This window comes from Bombus affinis, unplaced genomic scaffold, assembly GCF_024516045.1.
Source record: "Bombus affinis isolate iyBomAffi1 unplaced genomic scaffold, iyBomAffi1.2 ctg00000436.1, whole genome shotgun sequence".
In the NCBI taxonomy this organism is placed as follows: Eukaryota; Metazoa; Arthropoda; class Insecta; order Hymenoptera; family Apidae; genus Bombus; species Bombus affinis.
The window spans coordinates 71,725-81,876 of NW_026109094.1; the positions used below are offsets into that span (position 1 = coordinate 71,725).

The 10,152-nt window shown below is 37.0% G+C and overlaps 1 long non-coding RNA gene across 1 annotated transcript; it reads right to left on the reverse strand.

The window, feature by feature from the left end:
* Nucleotides 1-1,260: 1,260 nt before the first annotated feature.
* On the reverse strand, nt 1,261-7,392 carry LOC126928006 (uncharacterized). The gene is made up of 2 exons (XR_007716152.1): nt 7,335-7,392; nt 1,261-1,947 (listed from the first exon to the last, which is right to left on the reverse strand). It is a non-coding gene; the product is annotated as an uncharacterized LOC126928006 (long non-coding RNA).
* Between the last annotated feature and the right edge of the window lie 2,760 nt (nt 7,393-10,152).

Here is a 10,152-nt window from a genome sequence, read left to right on the forward strand (position 1 = left end):
ATCTAGACTTAGGCTATCGCGACCCATACGAAGACCCTCCAACACGTTTTTATGCACACAAATTCAAAGAGCGCGTTGTAGATTGTGTGAAATACAAATAACAAAACTCCAACCCGCGATATTTTGTCTGCAATGCATAAATGTCAATCTTAACACGACACAATAACCCCAAAGAAATCTTTTGATGTAAGGAATTGTAGTTCGCGCTGTTGCCCGTTAGGATGGACCAACAACCAATCGCAACTACATCTGCTACGATCAGTCAAATTTCCTTCGGAAATTTGAACACCAAGGACGGGGGTGTCACGTCCCGCGTTCCGCACGTGACGCCACGAACCAATAACTTATGAATAATTAAACACGACCAATAATAATAAATTAACTAATAACTAACCAACCAAAATAAAAAGAATTATACGACAGACAATCAAAATGAAATAAATGAATCAATAAGAAGAAACACTACAACCAATCAGCAATGACGTATAAAATACAAATAAAATGAAATAATTAAATGAACCAATAAATAAAACAAGCCGCGATTCAAATGTATGAGATTTCTCTGCGAAAACACATGTATATACACACACGTGTATGCATATCTGTGTGTGTGACCTACTTCGTGAATCTGAATAATTGGTAATCTAATAAAATATAAGAGAAATAAAATATACTACACTACATCAACATTCTAATAAAAGTGAAAATTGTATACAAGATTACTCTGCGACACACACATATATAGATATACACATGCGTACGCGTATCTTTGGGAAAAATTCATAATATATATATATGTATGTATACGTTATTAATCCATTAAAACGCAAAGAAATAAATATATAGAATTACATTTCTACGAACCTAGAGAATTATATACGAAATCCACATTATGGAATATTCAACCAATTAACGATCCGAGAAACAATGAGAATAACAATACGCGCACATATACATATGCATATATATATTTTACATAATGGAAAATTACATTGTGAAATGTATATATATATATACACATATTATTATATCGAACAACTACTCATCTAATATACAAAACCACCTTGTAAAAATTACATTACTGAACATTCAACTAAACCAACTGAAGATTTAGTATAATAATATATAATAATATAATAATATATATGTCGAATTGTCGTTTGGATTTCGAGCGCGAGACAATTGTTCGTTAGCATTTGCCATTATGATATTCAATAAAGGTTGTATTTACATAAAATTATATTTCTTTACAAAGTTTGATAAATAATTAGTTTAACGGTTAACTAAGATAACAAACAATAAGTAAACAAATGCTTTAAATAATATTCTTGGGTTCTGTAACGAATCCACGGTCAACGGGAAACTTTCTGTACGTTTTAATATATTTTTGATAGCACACTGACACGTTCACTCAGGCACAGGGTTTCTCTTAGACTGACTCCAAGACGATGACAGTAAACTCTCCAAGGAGATTGCAAAATAAAAGACAGATACAGTTACATATATCAAATACATATCGATCGGGAATATCAACAAATTCCCAAGCGCCGTAACTAGGCAGTTCCACATAAACCAGCATTGCTCCTGATCAAGACTTGATTGTTTATACAGCGTATCCCTTAACACTGGAACCTCCTTTGTAAAACATTTCGTTCATCCCGTGACCGTGGCTACGTTCGGCGACCAGTTATGTCACCCCGAGCCCAAGTATTGAGAAATCTACCAAAAGAAAGGCTCGATGTCTCTACATCTCCGACACGGCCATCCTGACAATCACCCGTCCTCGGGTGCATCTAAAATATTCGGTTTTCTTAACATTAGACTCAATTTAACATCTTTTACAATTTAACAAAACATTCTAATAAGCCAAGGGTCCACCACAACAACAAAGATTCTTACTAAATATTTGTTAACAAACATAAACAACAATCTGTCATATTACAATGTCTTTCTCCAAAACTGTTATTTAGTTGCATCCTCTAATCCTCCAGTCATTAGACTTCTCAATCTCTCACCAGAACACATCACTGTACTACTCTTATACATGAATATACCAAATTATATCACAACACCACACTGGGCGTGTGTGAAACACCAAATTACTTCACAACACCACACTGGGCGTGTGTGAAACACCAAATTACTTCACAACAGCACACTGGGCGTGTGTGAAACACCAAATTACTTCACAACACCACATTGGGCGTGTGTGAAATGTTATCAAAACATTCATCAAAATCAAAACATTCCTTCTCAATCACTGTACCTCAATCGTCACTGTCGTTGCCGATATCATCACTACACACATCCAACTCAGCAGGAATGCAACCATCTGGCATTTTCCTTAACTTATCATGACTGTACTTATACGACCGTTTGCCATCCATCGTTTTTTAAAATATATCTATCTCCTTCCAAAATCTCTGCTATTATAAATGGACCCCTGTACTTAGGATCTAATTTTGTTTGATTTCTCTCTTCATTTTTTACGTAATACAAAGTCTCAAAGATTAAATTTAACTATTTTAGCCTTAGTTCTATCAAATCTTTCCTTATCATATTTAGCGTTTGACTCTATGTTTTGTATAGCTGCTGTCTTACATTGGAGATATCTACTTCCTTTTCTACAAAGTCATCGGGAAGCAATAAACCATAAGGTCTTGTTGTTTTCCCTGACCATTGGCCCTACTAACACCGGTAGCTATTAAGTGAAGTTTAATATGTTTACTTTGACAAAAATCCTGAAATTCTTTACCAGTAAAACATCTACCCTGATCCGCTATAACTCGCCTTTACTGTATTAGAAGAATCCATTTTACGAGTATGATATAAATACACAAATTTTGTAAAAGCATCAATCAAAACAATGACATATTCCTTTAAATCTTAAATGAATATTTTTATGATTTTTATATCAAAACCCCTGCTCAAAATTTCACGACCAATCATTATGTCATATTTTAAATATTTATCAGCAAGGACATGGAAAACTATCTCCAACGTAAATTCGTTAATACACACAACAGACAAAATTTGTAAAGTACTCTTAATGGTAGTATTTCCTATTCCTCGCATCACTACTACATTCGTCTCTCTTTTACCGGAAAATTTCAAAGCCACAGATTCTTTAATCAGCGAACACTCTGCTCCAGAATCAAAATAAAATGGAAACGACTCACCCAGATGAGTTAATCTACCCATTGAAGTTTCCGTAACACAGAAGTCGACCCGACGCTCATTATTATAATCATTGCTTCCCTTTGGTGTATTACTGTTATTTTTCCCCTTCCGCAACAGCGGACAATAAGGCGCAATATGTCCCTCCTCGCGACACTTAAAGCATGTCACTTTTGATGATGTCCTCCGAGTTCTGTATGTTCTTCTGCTTTCCAAATTTTATTCTTCTCTGACAATCCACTACTTTATGACCGTAGTTACCACAGTAATGACATTTCTTGCGGTAGAAATCAGAAATCTTATATCGTTTTGCTTCAGGAGCCGCAGAAGTGTTATCCGACGAAAACACTGACCTCTTCTTCGCAAAGGAGAATGCTCTCATTTCACTTAGAAATTGATCCTCTGTCTTGATATCAATCGTAAGTGCTATTCGCTCAATTCGTTGATCTTGCGAAACCAATTGGAAAAGGACAGTAGCATTGATCACCTCAGCCATAGTTGAATTTTCCCACCTCGCTTTCAAGAGAGAGCGAAGACGAATTCCAAATGCTCCCAAGGTTTCATCCTTCAGTGGTTTTTCGTTGGACATTTTCATTAACGCCGAAGTTGCTGTTTCTCTACCACCAAAACGCGCAATAAAAAGGTCTTTAAATTTTGTCCAGGTAACTTCCCTACCTACTAGCACTTGCGTGAGCCATTGTGCTGCTGATCCTTCCAGTGCGCTACTTAAAGCAGAAAACAACGCACTGCCTTGTAAAGGATTCTCTTTCATATACAAACTAACAACTGCACACCATGCAGCTGAGTCAGAACCCGCAATTTCAGGATTAAAGCGCGGAAGCGATAAATTTTTAGGTTCTTCTTTCGGTTTTTGCACTAGCGTCTGAATCAACTCTCGCATGACAGTCAAATGCTCTTGCATAGTAATAAACGGCACGTATCCCACTTCTGATGACGAATTGTCGCTTGGATTTCGAGCGCGAGACAATTCTTCGTTAGCATTTGCCATCATGATGTTCAATAAAGGTGGTATTTACATAAAATTACATTTCTTTACAAAGTTTGATAAATAATTAGTTTAACGGTTAACTAAGATAACAAACAATAAGTAATCAAATGCTTTTAATAATATTCTTGGGTTCTGTAACGATCCACGGTCAACGGGAAACTTTCTGTACGTTTTAATATATTTTTGATAGCACACTGACACGTTCGCTCAGGCACAGGGTTTCTCTAAGACTAACCCCAAGACGATGACAGTAAACTCTCCAAGGAGATTGCAAAATAAAAGACAGATACAGTTACATATATCAAATACATATCGATCGGGAATATCAACAAATTCCCAAGCGCCGTAACAGGGCAGTTCCACATAAACCAGCATTGCTCCTGATCAAGACTTGATTGTTTATACAGCGTATCCGTTAACACTGGAAACTCCTTTGTAAAACATTTCGATCATCCCGTGACCGTGGCTACGTTCGGCGACCAGTTATGTCACCCCGAGCACAAGTATTGAGAAATCTTCCAAAAGAAAGGATCGATGTTTCTACATCTCCGACATACTATTACGTTATATCGTATAACGTTATATATTATTACGTTATAACGTATAACGTTATATACTATTACGTTATAACGTATAACGTTATATACTATTACGTTATAACGTATAACGTTATATACTATTATGTTATAAGGTATAACGTTATATCGCATCACTATATGACGAATAACGTTATATACTTGTCGAATTGTCGTATTTTTTTTAACCGTATTTTTACTTAACTCCCGGTAGTCTACACATATTCTACCTGAGCCATCTTTCTTTTTAACAAGTAATATAGGGCTGGCAACAGGAGAATTACTGGGCCGAATAATTTCGGCTTCCATTAATTTGTTTATTCTTTCACGAACAAGCCTACGCTCTACCTCACTAAGTCTATAAGGACTTCTTTGTACTGTGACATTAGGATCAATCAATCGCATCTCCATTTCACCCGTATTCACTCGAACACGTGGAAAACCCGTAATGAAAGAATCTTTAAATTCTCCTAGAACAGATATTAATCGGCTTTTATCTTCTCCTATAACTTCAGTATCAACATCATTAATATTAATCTCATTTTTAGTGTCTTTATTACACACATTAATTACTTTTGTTCTACTAATAGCAACACTATTTTGAGTGATTTTTATATCAAAACCCCGGCTCAAAATTTCACGACCAATCATTATGTCATATTTTAAATATTTATCAGCAAGGACATGGAAAACTATCTCCAACGTAAATTCGTTAATACACACAACAGACAAAATTTGTAAAGTACTCTTAATGGTAGTATTTCCTATTCCTCGCACCACTACTACATTCGTCTCTCTTTTACCGGAAAATTTCAAAGCCACAGATTCTTTAATCAGCGAACACTCTGCTCCAGAATCAAAATAAAATGGAAACGACTCACCCAGATGAGTTAATCTACCCATTGAAGTTTCCGTAACACAGAAGTCGACCCGACGCTCATTATTATAATCATTACTTCCCTTTGGTGTATTACTATTATTTTTCTCCCTCCGCAACAGCGGACAATAAGGCGCAATATGTCCCTCCTCGCGACACTTAAAGCATGTCACTTTTGATGTTGTCCTCCGAGCTAGCCTTTCCTCCGAGTTCTGTATGTTCTTCTGCTTTCCAAATTTTATTCTTCTCTGACAATCCTCTACTTTATGACCGTAGTTACCACAGTAATGACATTTGTTTCGGTAGAAATCAGAAATCTTATATCGTTTTGCTTCAGGAGCCGCAGAAGAGTTATCCGACGAAGACACTGACCTCTTCTTCGCAAAGGAGAATGCTCTCATTTCACATAGAAATTGATCCTCTATCTTGATATCTCAGCCATAGTTGAATTTTCCCACCTCGCTTTCAAGAGAGAGCGAAGACGAATTCCAAATGCTCCCAAGGTTTCATCCTTCAGTGGTTTTTTCGTTGGACATTTTCATTAACGCCGAAGTTGCTGTTTCTCTACCACCAAAACGCGCAATAAAAAGGTCTTTAAATTTTGTCCAGGTAACTTCTCTACCTACTAGCACTTGCGTGAGCCATTGTGCTGCTGATCCTTCCAGTGCGCTACTTAAAGCAGAAAACAACGCACTGCCTTGTAAAGGATTCTCTTTCATATACAAATTAACAACTGCACACCATGCAGCTGAGTCAGAACCCGCAATTTCAGGATTAAAGCGCGGAAGCGATAAATTTTTTAGGTTCTTCTTTCGGTTTTTGCACTAGCGTCTGAATCAACTCTCGCACGACTGTCAAATGCTCTTGCATAGTAATAAACGGCACGTATCCCACTTCTGATGTCGAATTGTCGTTTGGATTTCGAGCGCGAGACAATTCTTCGTTAGCATTTGCCATCATGATGTTCAATAAAGGTGGTATTTACATAAAATTACATTTCTTTACAAAGTTTGATAAATAATTAGTTTAACGGTTAACTAAGATAACAAACAATAAGTAAACAAATGCTTTAAATAATATTCTTGGGTTCTGTAACGAATCCAGGGTCGACGGGAAACTTTCTGTACGTTTTAATATATTTTTGATAGCACACTGACACGTTCACTCAGGCACAAGGTTTCTCTTAGACTGACTCCAAGACGATGACAGTAAACTCTCCAAGGAGATTGCAAAATAAAAGACAGATACAGTTACATATATCAAATACATATCGATCGGGAATATCAACAAATTCCCAAGCGCCGTAACTAGGCAGTTCCACATAAACCAGCATTGCTCCTGATCAAGACTTGATTGTTTATACAGCGTATCCCTTAACACTGGAACCTCCTTTGTAAAACATTTCGTTCATCCCGTGACCGTGGCTACGTTCGGCGACCAGTTATGTCACCCCGAGCCCAAGTATTGAGAAATCTACCAAAAGAAAGGCTCGATGTCTCTACATCTCCGACACGGCCATCCTGACAATCACCCGTCCTCGGGTGCATCTAAAATATTCGGTTTTCTTAACATTAGACTCAATTTAACATCTTTTACAATTTAACAAAACATTCTAATAAGCCAAGGGTCCACCACAACAACAAAGATTCTTACTAAATATTTGTTAACAAACATAAACAACAATCTGTCATATTACAATGTCTTTCTCCAAAACTGTTATTTAGTTGCATCCTCTAATCCTCCAGTCATTAGACTTCTCAATCTCTCACCAGAACACATCACTGTACTACTCTTATACATGAATATACCAAATTATATCACAACACCACACTGGGCGTGTGTGAAACACCAAATTACTTCACAACACCACACTGGGCGTGTGTGAAACACCAAATTACTTCACAACAGCACACTGGGCGTGTGTGAAACACCAAATTACTTCACAACACCACATTGGGCGTGTGTGAAATGTTATCAAAACATTCATCAAAATCAAAACATTCCTTCTCAATCACTGTACCTCAATCGTCACTGTCGTTGCCGATATCATCACTACACACATCCAACTCAGCAGGAATGCAACCATCTGGCATTTTCCTTAACTTATCATGACTGTACTTATACGACCGTTTGCCATCCATCGTTTTTTAAAATATATCTATCTCCTTCCAAAATCTCTGCTATTATAAATGGACCCCTGTACTTAGGATCTAATTTTGTTTGATTTCTCTCTTCATTTTTTACGTAATACAAAGTCTCAAAGATTAAATTTAACTATTTTAGCCTTAGTTCTATCAAATCTTTCCTTATCATATTTAGCGTTTGACTCTATGTTTTGTATAGCTGCTGTCTTACATTGGAGATATCTACTTCCTTTTCTACAAAGTCATCGGGAAGCAATAAACCATAAGGTCTTGTTGTTTTCCCTGACCATTGGCCCTACTAACACCGGTAGCTATTAAGTGAAGTTTAATATGTTTACTTTGACAAAAATCCTGAAATTCTTTACCAGTAAAACATCTACCCTGATCCGCTATAACTCGCCTTTACTGTATTAGAAGAATCCATTTTACGAGTATGATATAAATACACAAATTTTGTAAAAGCATCAATCAAAACAATGACATATTCCTTTAAATCTTAAATGAATATTTTTATGATTTTTATATCAAAACCCCTGCTCAAAATTTCACGACCAATCATTATGTCATATTTTAAATATTTATCAGCAAGGACATGGAAAACTATCTCCAACGTAAATTCGTTAATACACACAACAGACAAAATTTGTAAAGTACTCTTAATGGTAGTATTTCCTATTCCTCGCATCACTACTACATTCGTCTCTCTTTTACCGGAAAATTTCAAAGCCACAGATTCTTTAATCAGCGAACACTCTGCTCCAGAATCAAAATAAAATGGAAACGACTCACCCAGATGAGTTAATCTACCCATTGAAGTTTCCGTAACACAGAAGTCGACCCGACGCTCATTATTATAATCATTGCTTCCCTTTGGTGTATTACTGTTATTTTTCCCCTTCCGCAACAGCGGACAATAAGGCGCAATATGTTCCTCCTCGCGACACTTAAAGCATGTCACTTTTGATGATGTCCTCCGAGTTCTGTATGTTCTTCTGCTTTCCAAATTTTATTCTTCTCTGACAATCCACTACTTTATGACCGTAGTTACCACAGTAATGACATTTCTTGCGGTAGAAATCAGAAATCTTATATCGTTTTGCTTCAGGAGCCGCAGAAGTGTTATCCGACGAAAACACTGACCTCTTCTTCGCAAAGGAGAATGCTCTCATTTCACTTAGAAATTGATCCTCTGTCTTGATATCAATCGTAAGTGCTATTCGCTCAATTCGTTGATCTTGCGAAACCAATTGGAAAAGGACAGTAGCATTGATCACCTCAGCCATAGTTGAATTTTCCCACCTCGCTTTCAAGAGAGAGCGAAGACGAATTCCAAATGCTCCCAAGGTTTCATCCTTCAGTGGTTTTTCGTTGGACATTTTCATTAACGCCGAAGTTGCTGTTTCTCTAGCACCAAAACGCGCAATAAAAAGGTCTTTAAATTTTGTCCAGGTAACTTCTCTACCTACTAGCACTTGCGTGAGCCATTGTGCTGCTGATCCTTCCAGTGCGCTACTTAAAGCAGAAAACAACGCACTGCCTTGTAAAGGATTCCCTTTCATATACAAATTAACAACTGCACACCATGCAGCTGAGTCAGAACCCGCAATTTCAGGATTAAAGCGCGGAAGCGATAAATTTTTAGGTTCTTCTTTCGGTTTTTGCACTAGCGTCTGAATCAACTCTCGCATGACAGTCAAATGCTCTTGCATAGTAATAAACGGCACGTATCCCACTTCTGATGACGAATTGTCGCTTGGATTTCGAGCGCGAGACAATTCTTCGTTAGCATTTGCCATCATGATGTTCAATAAAGGTGGTATTTACATAAAATTACATTTCTTTACAAAGTTTGATAAATAATTAGTTTAACGGTTAACTAAGATAACAAACAATAAGTAATCAAATGCTTTTAATAATATTCTTGGGTTCTGTAACGATCCACGGTCAACGGGAAACTTTCTGTACGTTTTAATATATTTTTGATAGCACACTGACACGTTCACTCAGGCACAGGGTTTCTCTAAGACTAACCCCAAGACGATGACAGTAAACTCTCCAAGGAGATTGCAAAATGAAAGACAGATACAGTTACATATATCAAATACATATCGATCGGGAATATCAACAAATTCCCAAGCGCCGTAGCAGGGCAGTTCCACATAAACCAGCATTGCTCCTGATCAAGACTTGATTGTTTATACAGCGTATCCGCTAACACTGGAAACTCCTTTGTAAAACATTTCGATCATCCCGTGACCGTGGCTACGTTCGGCGACCAGTTATGTCACCCCGAGCACAAGTATTGAGAAATCTTCCAAAAGAAAGGATCGATGTTTCTACATCTCCGACATACTATTACGTTATAACGTA